At 41.5% G+C, this 14506-nt stretch overlaps 1 protein-coding gene across 2 annotated transcripts in view; it reads right to left on the bottom strand.

Moving 5' to 3' along the window:
- RIPK1 (receptor interacting serine/threonine kinase 1) overlaps positions 1 to 14506 on the bottom strand; it is a 273536-nt gene that overhangs the window by 208357 nt on the left and 50673 nt on the right. The gene's annotated exons all lie outside the window — the stretch shown is intronic.

Below are 14506 nucleotides of genomic sequence, written 5' to 3' on the forward strand. Positions count from 1 at the left end.
GCAGTGTCTCTCCCAAAAGCAATTACTGATTGTATTTGTATTTGGTAAGTAGGGGAAATAAAGTAACTGATTGCTTTCACAAGACGCAGCCTTGGTGTCTTTTGTGCTTACAAATTGTGGGTTGGTGGTACATAAAGATTTGGGAGGGAGTAAAAAGAACCCTAAAAACAAAGCCTACCATGTTCCAAAGAGGGAAGACATACAGTAGATGTGTCTCCGGTCAAGGATGCAATAGGGCATCAATCCCCATCAAGCCTGGTTCTTTCCAATGGCTGAAGAACTTGGGTACTTTGGAATTCCTTTTTGTCACCATCAATTCCAGAAGCGGAGAACTCCTATCGGTCCTCTATCCGCTGAAAACCCTACTGGATAGTACCCAATCCCCCAGGTTCAAAGACTGCCTGCTGAGACCAGTTATCCAACTGGACCAGGAGCAAATCACTCAGAACCAGAAGCTGAAAAGTGTGTCCATCCAACTGCTGGAGATAGAAAATACTAAGGAGCTGGGTTGGATTCCAAGAGATATGTCTCAGCTCAGTTTTCAGTTCTCCATCTCTACCTGCTGGTTATCAGACACAACTGTCTCATATGGGAAGCAGCGAAATGGAACAGGAACTTCTACCAACATGGATAAAGCTAAAAAGCTGCTTTACCAACCTGTAAAACAATTTAGTGACAGTACGGAATGAGCTACATGTGGTGCTATGTGAACCAAGTGGAATTTGGTGAGAAAGACCAAAGAATGAAGCCTATGGAAATGAGGGCTAAGGAGCACAGAGAATTGGTGGTCTCTATTGAAGCAACTAGTGGAACAAGAAAATTAGGAGCTATGGAAAAAGTTAGAAGAGTAAAGGGGATGGGACAACTTCCCTATGAGGAAAGGCTAAAGCGGCTAGGGCTCTTCAGCTTGGAGAAAAGGCGGCTGAGGGGAGATATGATAGAGGTCTATAAAATAATGAGTGGAGTTGAACAGGTAGATGTGAAACGTCTGTTTACGCTTTCAAAAAATACTAGGACTAGGGGGCATGCGAAGAAGCTACAATGTAGTAAATTTTGCTGACCTGAACATGTATACCCTGGAGGAAAGGAGAAACAGGGGTGATATGATACAGACATTCAAATATTTGAAAGGTATTAATCTGCAAACGAACCTGGTCCGGAGACAAGAAGGCGGTAGAACTAGAGGACATGAAATGAGATTGGAGGGGGGCAGACTCAAGAAAAATGTCAGGAAGTATTTTTTCATGGAGAGAGTGGTGGATACTTGGAATGCCCTCCCGCAGGAGGTGGTAGAGATGAAAACAGTAACGGAATTAAAAAATGCCTGGGCTAAACATAAAGGAATCCTATTCAGAAGAAATGGATCCTCAGAAGCTTTGCGGAGATTGGGTAGCAGCACTGGTGGTTGGGAGGTGGGGTTAGTGGTTGGGAGGCGGGGCTAGTACTGGGCAGACTTCTATGTTCTGTGCCCTGAAAATGGTTGATACAAATCAAGGTCAGGCATACATATAAAGTAGCGCATATGAGTTTATCTTGTTGGGCAGACTGGATGGACCGTACAGGTCTTTTTCTGCCGTCACCTACTATGTTCACTATGTTTAAAATGAATCTGAGAAAATTTTTCTTCACTCAATGTGTAATTAAACTCTGGAATTTGTTGCCAGAGAATGTGGTAAAGGCGGTTAGCTTAGTGGAGTTTTAAAAAGGTTTGGACAGCTTCCTATAGGAAAAGTCCATAGACCATTATTAAATGGACTTGGGGAAAATCCACTATTTCTGGGATAAGCAGTATAAAATGTTTTGTACTTTTTGGGGATCTTGCCAGGTATTTGTGACCTGGATTGGCCACTGTTGGAAACAGGATGCTGGACTTGATGGACCTTTGGTCTTTCCCAGTATGGCAATACTTATGTAAGAACAAGAAAAATCAATGTTGATACTGCACCAGAGTGCATGTGGTCTGTTGGAAATAAGCAAGTACTCAAATCAGGGGCGTATCTGAACTGCGGCGGTAGGGGGGGCCAGGGCCAGAGTGAGGGGGCACATTATAGCCCCCCCCCCCGCCGCCGCCATTGCCGATCCCCCTCCCCCCAGCCGCTACCATTGCCAACCCTCCCCCTCCGTTGCTCGCCTACCTTCGCTGGCGGGGGACCCCAACCCCCGCCAGCCGAGGTCCGCGTCCTCCTGCCGCTGCCGGCTGCCTTTGGTCCTTTCATTTGTCCATTGAAGCTGGCGCCGACGAAAGTTTCTTTTGACTCTGACGTCGCTGCACGTTGTACGTGCAGGACGTCAGACTCAGAAACATTTTCTGAGTCTGACGTCCTGCACGTAGAACGTGCAGCGACGTCAGACTCAAAAGAAACTTTCGTCGGCGCCAGCTTCAGTAGACAAATGAAAGGACCAAAGGCAGCCGGCAGCGACAGGAGGACGCGGACCTCGGCTGGCGGGGGTTGGGGTCCCCCGCCAGCGAAGGTAGGCGAGCAACGGAGGGGGAGGGTTGGCAGCGATAGGGGGGTCCAGGGCGAAATCTGCGGGGGCCTAGGCCCCTGAGGCCCCACGCAGATACGCCCCTGACTCAAATGCAGCAGAAATGGTTCAACAGGTCTAAGCAGTGCTTTTTTTGTAGAAAAAAAGGTGCCGGTACTCACTATGGGCGGGGTCACCACATATGGCTCCACCCCTATGATAGCCACACCCATATTAACCACACCCCCTATTCCAGCCATGGCACATATAAACAGACATCATTGAAAATATTATAGTACTATAGGAGAAAAAAAACGTGATTTTTTTTCATGATAAATAATCTCTGTAAGCTCTTACAGCTCCAGTATTCCCAGTTCAAAATAAGACAGCCAATGTAAATTCTCAAATTGGACATATTACAAACACTAAAATGAAAATAAAATGATTTTTTTTCTACCTTTGTTGTCTGGTGACTGTTTTTCTTTCTATATTGGTCCCAGTCTGCGATTCTGCTTTCCTTTGTTTTCGCTTAACTCTTCTGTGCCATTTGTCATTTTTGTCTCCTTTTTCTTTGCTTTCTTCAATATTTTTCAGGCTCTCTCTCTGTCCAGATTTAATTCATTCTTACTATCCATTCTTTAATTTCCTTCATCTACCTGTGGCTTTTCATCTTTTCCTCACCCTTGTTCTCCCCATGCCCCTTCCTCTTATTCTCCAGTCTTTCTCTATTCCCCTTTTCCATCCAGCAGCTCTGCTTTCTCTCCCCATCCTTCCAGTGTCTCTCCTATTTCTTTCTGCATTCTTCCATCCAGCGTCTTCCCTCTTTCTCTCCCCATCCTTCCGTTTTCCCTCTCTCTCTCCCCATCCTTCCATCTGTTTTTCCCCCTCTCTCTCCCCATCCTTCCATCTGTTTTTCCCCTCTCTCCCCAATCCTTCCATCTGTTTTTCCCCTCTCTCCCCAATCCTTCCATCTGTTTTTCCCTCTCTCTCCCCAATCCTTCCCTCTGTTGGTTTCCCTCTCTCCCCAATCCTTCCCTCTGTTGGTTTCCCTCTCCCTCTCTCCCCAATCCTTCCCTCTGTTGGTTTCCCTCTTTCTCTCTCTCCCCAATCCTTCCCTCTGTTGGTTTCCCTCTTTCTCTCCCCAATCCTCCCCCCCCCCCGCGACACTCCGGGCGAGTCCTGCACTTAGTTTTTTTTTTTAAGACTCAGAACGTGCGAACGATGCAGCCGGCAGCGATTGAAAGAGGCTGTCTGGGCTGGCGTCTGCGTCGGAGCTTCCCTCACCCTCTGCGAGTCCCGCGAAACAGGAAGTTGTAACAACGAAGGCGGGACTCGCAGAGGGTGAGGGAAGCTCCGACGCAGACGCCAGCCCAGACAGCCTCTTTCAATCGCTGCCGGATGCATCGTTCGCGCGTTCTGAGTCTTAAAAAAAAAAAAAAAAAACTAAGTGCAGGACTCGCCCGGAGTATCGGGGGGGGGGGGGGGGGGGGGGGGGGGAAAGGTGCCGGCACGCCGTACAGTTGCGTACCGGCACAAAAAAAGCACTGGGTCTAAGGCTATACTTGAAATGGCTCAACATACAGATCAAGAGAGTACATAGAACTCTACACCCTGCTAGAGAGAATTTTTTTTTTTTAAGAGTATGTTGATTAATGTTTTTTGTTCACCTTAATGATATTGTGTATGTACTTTTGTAAGCTGTTTAGAATTGTAAGATAATGTGGAATATACATTTTTTTAAAATAAACAAACCCAGGGACATGGTGAGATGCCTGCACAAGTTCTCCCTTAAGGAAAAAATATGACGACTGTGGTTAGATAATTTGGCATGATAAATGGGAAGTGCAGTCCCTAAAAATATTTGTGGACTTATTACCAATTACGTTGAAAAGGAGAAGAGAATTTTGAAATATGTACCTCTCTCAACTTTCGTGTCACATGTGGTGCAAGTGGTTATTCCCCTTCAGATTTGCAGTCACTATAAATAGGAGAAAAACAGGTGCATACCACAGACAAAAGGGCCAAGGTACTGCAAGACGTAGGTTTATCAGGACTGTTAGAAGAATCAAAGGTATAACACCAAGAAAAAAAAGGACACCTGCAAAGTGGGAAAGAGTGATTTACAAGAGGGAAATGCTAGTCACAAATATCAGAAAATGGTACACACGTAAAGAGTGACCCAGTACTGGAACCCAGAGGATGAGAGTCACTATTATCTACAAACTTAATAGAAGACCAAGTGTCACTTGCCTGATTTTTCTGATTTCCTCCCTCTCCTTTCTCTGTCTCCTCCCCTCCTCCCTTCTCACTCCACAGTGTCCCCCCCCCCATTCCTCCTCCCTTTTTCTTCTATGCCTTAGTTCTTAATTTGTTTTTATAAACCACATTGCAGCCTTTCAAGCATATCTATATATATAAAACTCACACTCAACGTTCTATTGGCTGCTGACATCACTGAAGCCAAGGTTCGTATGTTCGAAGCTCTGAAGCCTCGAAAATCACAGTCTCTGGGCCCAGCCCTCGCATCAAACGTTATGACGTTGAGGGTGGAGGTGGAGCAATTCACCCACATCGACGACGGGTGGGGGGGGGGGGGGGGGGGGGGAAGCCACAGGAAAGCCTTGCTAGCGCCCGTTTCATTGGCTCCAGAAACGGGCCTTTTTTTACTAGTAAATTAAATAAATTAATTACAATTTTTAAAAAAGGTAATATGAACAGAAAGAATAAAACACAGAATTCAACTATGAACATGGTCCCAATAGATGATTCTACACTACAAGGGAAGCTGAGCCTACAAAAAGTGATACAGTAAGACTGAACTGAAATACAGACTGAACAATTTTGAAGAGGAACAATGAAAACCATCTAAACTCACTAACTTAACCACAACAAATATCTTGATTTAATCTGACAGAAGTTAATACAGAGATGAAGAAAGATATGATGAAAAAATATGTCAAGCTGTACTGTTGTTACTATTAAACTGAACACAGGATCTTAGCTTAAAGATAGGTATAACTATTGTGGAAATGATAAAACATAAGAAGCAACTTTAAAGAGAGCTATAAAGAGGATGTTGGGGCTTAGTTGGAAGGACCCACAACATGAACGTGAGACTATAATTGAAATAGTGGATTATGCTATAACTACAGAATCCCTGGATTACAAATGAAGTTGACTCCTGGCAGTAACGGGAAATAGATGGTGTAACACTGATCTGGCCGGTGAAAACCACATAAGGTTCTGAGGATGATCATCATAGACTTACTGAGCTAACCTAATAGCAGATAATACAAGGATGAAGAGAAGAATGTTGAGTAATTATAAAACACTGCATTGATATTTATGTAATTTGCACTGTATGGTTAAAGTTTAAAATTTGTTAGTAATCGATAGAGGGGTCAAAAACATGTAAAAGATTCATCAGCGAGTTAATATATAGAGGGAATCAGTAGGACGAATATAATGCATACAAGTTAGAACAGGGGGGAAAAAAAGGGAAAGGCGTCGAAGGTGACCTAATTCCAATGGGAATAGAAGGGGATAGAAGGGGGGGGGGGGGGCGAGGGGATTCACAGAGGAAGGAAGGGTACAGGAGACATTGCCAGACAACACAAGTGATACCTGAAAAGAAAGATAGACTATTCGCTAGATTATTAGAACGGGGGGGGGGGGGGGGGGGGGGGGGGGCTGGAGGCTGGGCCGGCTCCTCTCGGACATCAAGATCATGTAAATATGGAGATGGAAAGCCAAAACACATGCACTAATTAAGGTTATTACATGGAATGTTGGGGGCATCCCTTCGCCCATAAAAAGATCAAAAGTCTTAAGACACCTCCAAAGGCTTAGGGCTGACATAGCCTTTTTACAAGAGACACATTTAACTGTAGAAGAACATGCTAAATTGAACAAATGGTGGGTGGGGGAATGTATGTCAACAGCAGCGGTGGGGAGAAAAAGGGGAGTAGCAATTTTAATTAGAAAAGGAATACCAAACCACATTCATAAGTTAATCCAGGATCCTGAGGGACGATATGTGTTAGCTATTGTCACAATTAATAGACAAAAACTCTTACTGGGCAGTATATACTCTCCAAATGTCCTAGATCTTAAATTTTACAAAAAACTAGTGGCAAAAATAGTACGTTTAGAATCAATACCAATAATACTGGGAGGAGATTTTAATATGACCTGGGACCCACAAGTAGACCGGTCGCACCCTTCGGCAACAATCCACCGAACACAAACTAGAGGACTACCTGAATTATGCACCACACTAGATCTCATAGATATATGGCGGATGTTGCATCCTGGGATCAGAGAATATACACATATGTCAAGAGCTCATGGTACCTCTTCCAGGATTGACTACCTATTAGCATCAAGCACATTATTTCCCACAATTAGAGACGCTGATATAGGACCGTGCGTTATCTCAGATCACGCGACGGTACATATGAATTGGATGGGGGGAGTGGAAGAAGAGAAATTTCGGGGGTGGACGTTCCCAACGTATTTAGTAAATAATGTGAGATTTCGAGAACATTTACAAACGAAATGGGCAGAATATAAACATTTTAATGAGGACACAGTACCAACTTCAACTAGTTTTTGGGAAGCCGCAAAGGTGGTCTTGCGGGGAGAAACTATCAGTTTTACTACCCAATACAAGCGCACAAGAGATAGGAAATCCTGCGACTGGAGAAACAATTGAGAGAAGCGAATAGACATTATGGCTTAAATCCATGCCCTCGGCTTAGACAGGAGATATTGGAAACACAGGCGGCTTATAACTCCTTACTACATGATAGAGAAGTGAAATCCCAAACATATTATAGATTCCAATTGTATAAATTTGGGAATAAGGGAGGAAACTTCTGGCAAGAGTTATTGCCCCTAGATACGCTTCCAGAAATATCACTAGTATAAAAACACAAGAGGGAAAGTTGATACATTCTAATAAAGGAATTAGACAAGAATTTAAAACATATTATCAACACTTATATAGCTCCACAGAACAAGAAGGACTATCAGGCATGCAATATCTTCAAAACCTTATGATCCCACAGATAAATGAACAAGACCGCAATTTATTGAACGCGAAGATTAGTGAGGATGAGATCACATGGGCTATAGGACATAGCAAGATGGGTAAAGCGCCCGGTCCCGATGGATACAAAGCAGAATTTTATAAATTAATGGGAGAATCGATTGTACCCACATTAACTAATGGTACATTACCTGAGCATTTAAATCTAGCACGTATAATTGTGTTTCCAAAGCCCAATCGAGACGCGCAATTAGTAACATCGTATCGCCCAATATCGCTTATTAACCATGAAGCAAAACTGTTCGCAAAAATTTTAGCAAATAGACTAGGCCATGTTCTACCAAAAATAATCCATGAAGCTCAAGTTGGTTTTGTGCAGGGTAGGTCGGTTGCCAAGAATCTCAGACGAATTTTGACATCATTGGAATATTTAGAGCACACTAATGAACAAGCTTTAATGATTAGTTTCGACGCTGAAAAGGCGTTCGATAAAGTGGAATGGTCGTTCTTATATGATGTGATGGAGGGATATGGTATAAAAGGAGAGTTTGTACAGGCGATTAAAGCTTTATATGCAGCCCCTCTAGCGCAGGTAATGGTCAACGGGAACTTATCTGAGGCAATTCATATAGGCAGGGGAACGAGACAAGGCTGCCCGTTATCGCCCTTACTATTTGCACTATATTTAGACCCTCTAATTAGGGATATTCAAGATTGCCCAGCAGTGCCTGGAGTGGACATACAACATCAGCAGTTCAAAATGGCTGCATTTGCAGATGATTTGTTAATTATTTTAAAGAACCCAAGAGAAGCGCTGGGTAATGTATTAGAGATTTTTAAGGAATTTGGAGACTACTCGGGATTCACGCTAAATCTTGACAAATCAGAGGCCTTAGCTATAAATACAGATGCCCATAGTTTATGGCCCATAGATTTCCCTTTAAAGCGGGCAACTAAATCCTTTAAATATTTAGGCATTCTATTACCGGTAAATACAAGAGATCTATATGATTTAAATGTTAGCAAACTCAAAGAGCAGACCATGCACCAGTTAAATTCTTGGCAGAACCTCACGATATCTTTGACAGGGAGGATATGTTTAACAAGGATGGTGATAATGCCGAGGTGGCTGTATGTTTTACAGGTTCTACCACTAAAACTCAAGCAGACTGACATAAAACACTTTTATAAAATTCTGAGAAAATTCTGTTGGGCTGGGAAAAGGGCCAAACTTCAATTGAAATTCCTGCTAGGAGGGTGGAGACAAGGGGGAATGGGGATTCCAAATATTAAATACTACAATATGGCTTGCTTGCTAAGACAGGTTAGAGATTGGTTAATGAATACATCAGATCATACACCACTTGAGTATGAGACGGTGTACTTCGCCCCATATAATTATTTAGCGTTATTACACACCCAGAATAAGATACTCCCCCAAAGATTTAAACATAGTGTCTTGCTCCAGCCTATCAGGGAAGCGTGGAGATATATAGGGAAACTTCTGGGGGGAGACCCCTCTAACACCGAGCTATTAACTATTAGGGGCAATCCGATGTTTATACCGGGGATAGAGAATCAAACTTTTGTCACATGGGAAAGAAACGGCATAGCAACCATGCAGGATATATTGGGGGTTGATGGGCATATTAAAGCAGTAACACAAATGCAAACTAATGCACAATGGAGGGATCATTTTGTGCATAGCCAACTCACACACTATGTGCGCACACTAAACACAGATGAAATTAATAAACAATTAGGTGAGAAAATTAGAAAATTCTTCGAAGAAATAGCTGAGGAGGTGCCGTCAATCTCCAGCATACATTTGAAATTGTGGGGACTGATGCCTGAGAGAGAGTTTAATCAACTTCGTCAGAAATGGGAAATAGATATAGGCAGAGCATTGACAGGTTGGAATATTGTAAAACAAATACAGGATATACCCAGAATAGTAGGAGGGGCTAACCTTAGGGAATGTGCGTTTCGTATATTGCATAGGGCTTATTTTACCCAGACACAATTATACAAATCAGGGGGCATCCATACCGCTACCTGCCTGAAATGTCAGAGAGCAGATAATACGCTATATCATGCGATATGGGCGTGCCCTGTAATAAAAAAATACTGGAGACACATAGCTGTATTTCTATCTACAATTGTCAACTGTGATATAGCATTGAATCCTCTATGTCTAGTGCTAGATAAACATGACACCTGTCCCAGGTTAAATAAAGATAAAATGGTGCTATGCCGCAAAACATGTCTCATTGCCAAAAAATGCATAATGCAGCACTGGACCTCTGCACACTCTCCGACCTTCTGGCACTGGCGGAACCAGGTACACCAATTGCTTACTTGGGAAGCGAGAGAGGCAAAAGGGACATACAAGCGTAAAGAGCGCTTTCTAAAAATCTGGGGGTGTTATCTGGATGGGATGACTCACAGGGGGAGAAGTCGAATTCTTAACACTCTGTAATATTTTTGGGTATCAATTGTGATAACAGAAGACTTATGTATAGGTTAATAGGGGGGGAGGGGGATCTTATGATCAAGATGAGATATTGGCTATATTATATAATCGAAACTGAAGGATAACAAATGAAAACACATAAGACAACGGAGGTTGATACTATTATATTTTATTATGTAAATGATGTTATTCTTTTTCCTTTGTCAATAATATCACAATAATATATCAGCTTGTTGGAGGGGAGGGAAGGGGAAGGGAGGGAGGGGAGAACCATTACAAAAAATATTGTTGATGATATATTTAGTTGACTGTGATGTACATATATTCATTTTGGTGTTGTATAATGGTCTGTTATTACGATAATACAATAAAAAAGTTGAAACATAAAAAAGGTAATATGAAAGTAGGGTGGTAAGATGGACCAGGACTTTGCAAAGTTAAATAGAGATTGGCGAAATAATGGCCAATCATGCCTTACTTGCCCTAAGGGAAGATAGTGATATGGTGGTTTGCAGTCGGGGAGAGGAGAGAGCAAGGAAGTGGAGCAGGGAATTAAATAGGGAATGACTGCAAATGAAATGTTACATGTGGGTGCTTGCTGCAGTCTGAACGTGTGAGAGATGAGATAGTGTTTGAAATCATGAGGGGAAAAGTAATAAGACTAAATGGGGAAAACTAATGAAAGTATAACTTGAGAAATAACACTATCTGAAAGTAACTCACCTTAACCTACTACTGAAAAGGTGCAAGCTAAATCCAATATAATAAATAATAATTGTAAAGGGGCTGAAGACCCCACAGAAATGTCATCTACTTTACAAACATGTTAAAAATGAAAGGCATGGATTTGTTGCATACAGAAAACATTTGCTAAACATGACAGATGAATTGCTAAGAGACAAGATCTTCTCTCCTATATTCTGTGCATCTCAGATAAGAAAAAAGGGAAAGTGGCAATCTGATATCAAGAGGTGAACTTTCAGATGCACAATACATACAAAGATGAGGGGAGATTCATTTTTGTCTCAGGAAAACAGAATCACCAGCAATGAACTTTAGTAAACGTGTATGCATCAAACCTGGACCAAGAGAAATTTTATGATAAAGTAATTGAAATTTTTTTAGGATTTCTGGAGGGAACACTGATTATAAGAGAGGATTTCAATCATGTAAGACTGGAGCTACTGAAAGTGGAGCCAATAAAGTGGCTAGAGGGAAATTAAATTAAAAGCTATTGTTTAGAAACTGGAGATTCCAACAACCACAGATCAAATAATTCACATTCTTCTCAAAGCTGCACAATTCCAACTCAAGAATTGATTTATTGCTGATTGAGGAGTCAATGGTAGATAGTATTAGCCAGGCAAAAACAGACAATATTACCTGGATGGACCATGTGCTGTTTTGGTTAGACTGGAAGGGGGAGTAGGAAGAGAGAGGAATATGATATTGGAAGCTAAATGATAGCTTATTGGAGGACCCTCAGAGAGTACTCCAAATAGAAAAAGAACTGAATAAGTATTTGGAGTTAATGATACTCAGGACCATATCCCAGCACTAGAGAGAGAGAGAGAGAGAGAGAGAGAGAGAAAAGACAAGAGTTTCCACCAGGAGATTAAAGATTTTAGAACCGGTCCAAACATAGGGGAGGGATACAGGGAAAATACTAAAGAGATTGGAAGTAGCAAGAGGCAAACTACAGGCCCCTCAAATGGATCACATAAATCATTATCTTAATCCGCTGAAAGAAAGATATTTTGAATCAGGAAACAAAAAGACTAGATTGCTGGCTCATAAACTGAAGTTGTGGAAAGTTAAAAATTATATACTTAAGATCAGGAATAAACAGGGCAAGGAGTTGCTAAGATGTGCAGAAATAAGGAAGTGGTTTGTAAAATTTTACTGGAATTATACCTGCAGGAAGAACTAGCTAATGAGAGACATAGGGCATTTCCTTCAAGGAGTGCAGTTCCCATGTCCTAGAGTGAAGAGCAGGCAACAACTGATAGCCCCTTTCAACCTGAGGAAATTATAAAGGCCATTAAGGAATTTAAGGTGGGGAAAGAACCCGGGCAGATGGTTACACAAGAAAGTTCTATAAAAAATTTTAGAAATATTTTTTAGGCCACCTGACAAATCTGTTCAATTATATGTATTTTTAAAAGGGGGGGGGGGGGGGGTTGAGAGGAAGGGAGGAAGAATCTCCCCTGGTTAATGAGGCTAACAAAGATTATGATCATTCTGAAAGACGATAAATATCCAACAGTATGTGGATCCTACTGTCCAATATCCTTACTAGGAATAGACTTCAAAATACTTTAAAAATTTTTGGCAAACTGTATTTTACACATACCTATTGTATCTAGACCAGGCTCATTTTGTTTCTGGTAGGTTAGCCTCCAATAATATTATGAGTGTCCTAAATTTGATGAATCATAATCAAACCCAAACCCTAAGCTAGTACCATCTATAGATGTAGAAAAAGCATCTGACAGGGTGTATTGGCCCTATATGTTTAAAACTCTGGAGAAATTTGGATTGGGGAATAAGTGAATGGAGTGGACATGGGAAACATATAGAGAGCCCTCTGAGATGTATAAGTGTTGATGGAGGATACTTAAGATATATTTCAATCACTGTGTACCGCATGACAGGGGTGCCTACTATCCCCTCTGCTTTTTGTGTTGGAGTTGGAACCACTAGAACAGAGGGTGGGGAATCATTTAGAAATTTGGGCCGGGGGGGGGGGGGGGGGGGAGGAATAAGGGGGAAAAGATTACAAAATATTATTGTTTGCAGATGAAATCCTCTTTACCTCTATTGACCACGTACTTCAAAAGTTCAAATATACTGCCAATAAAATAAAATCAATAAAATTAATAAAAGATGGCTGTGGGTTTAATGGGATTAATGGCAGTGGTGGTGACAGAGCAACATACATGAGGGGAGGGGTGCCTCAGAGAATATATGGGGGGAGGGGGGTAAAGAAAGGGGATATACCTAGAACAGGAAGTCCATACATGAGGCCAACTGGGGAGAGGTGGAAGAAACACCAGAATTCCTTACTGGAAAATAAAAAATACTCAAGACTGATTCCAATGAAGAACCTGGAATTTCTCCTCAGGCATGAGTCAAGAGAGCATTTAAAGAGTAGAAAGCCAAGAGTAATAGCAGCTTAATTTCCTTCATGTTATGTTTTTTCCCCCTCCCTTCTTCTTCTCTTAGTTTTGCCCTGTTACGAATGACTCTGTCTTCTTTCCTATCACTTAATGGTGTTCTTTTATTTTATATATTTTTAGCCTGTTAACCGCCTTGACCCTGTTGGAAAGGAGATCCTAATAAACTATAAACTATGTGGGCCAATTACTGCATCAAGGTAAGCTATTCACATTTAAGTATACCCAAAAAACTTTTCAGATAGAAGACAGAAAGCAATACTCGTAAGTACAGTTGAAAGACTCTGTAGGGGCAGCTAAGGCTTCAGGAGATTTGGAAAAAGAGCTCACACCATTTGAACAGATGTTAAAGGTGGGTAAGAAAAAAGGGGGAATAATGGTTCTATGCAAAATAATGAGCCCCCAGAACACTTATTAGAGTGGTAAAATGATTTGACTATCACCCAGCGGGTGTCCCAATGAAAACAAATCTATGAAAGTAGAAAAAACTGTCTATATCTGCATCCCTGATAGAAAATATCATTATACAAGGTACATTACAAATCAGAGCTATTGCACAAAATGGATGACAGCCATAACAAAGGAACATTTTTACATATGATGGGACTGCTCTAAAATACAACAATAATATAATGGGAAAGATATTGGGAGAAAACTATACACAATCAAAGTCAGTGTACCTTCTGAACTGACCAATGTTAAGGATCCCACAAACAAACAGAAGCAGCTGGTGTGGTTCTGCTGTACAGCAGTTAGAATGGCACTAGAAGCAGCCTGGAACAAGGTTAGTGTGCCTCCCCCCCACCAGAGAGGATGTTTGGAACAGGTGGAGGAATGTGTACTGAGCTGCAACACACATGGACAATTTGGGAAAAAAACATAGTTACCATTTATTAAATAGAGGAGTGTGGTAGCCGTGTTAGTCCACTCTTAAGGTTATCAATAGAAATCAAACAAAATAAAACATGGAAAAGAAAATAAGATGATACCTTTTTTTATTGGACATAACTAATCAAGAAATGTATTAAGTTATGTCCAATAAAAAAGGTACCATCTTATTTTCTTTTCCATGTTTTATTTTGTGTGATTTCTATTGATAACCATTTATTAATGATATGGGAAGGAGTAAATGCAGTCTGCATCTAGTCAAGGGGAGGGGGGATTTAGAAGGGCTTTGTAACTAAAGGAATGCAAACAAGGGGTGAAAAAAAGAGCACGGCCTGGAGGAGGGAAGAGGGGATATCTTAAAAAAAAAAAAAGTTGTGTTAGTGATGCACTGAAGGAACTACTGGGCACCACATATTTGTTATGAGCTTGAGTTTCTAAATAACTAAAAAAGTG

This window comes from Microcaecilia unicolor, chromosome 1 (assembly GCF_901765095.1).
Source record: "Microcaecilia unicolor chromosome 1, aMicUni1.1, whole genome shotgun sequence".
Classification (NCBI taxonomy): Eukaryota; Metazoa; Chordata; class Amphibia; order Gymnophiona; family Siphonopidae; genus Microcaecilia; species Microcaecilia unicolor.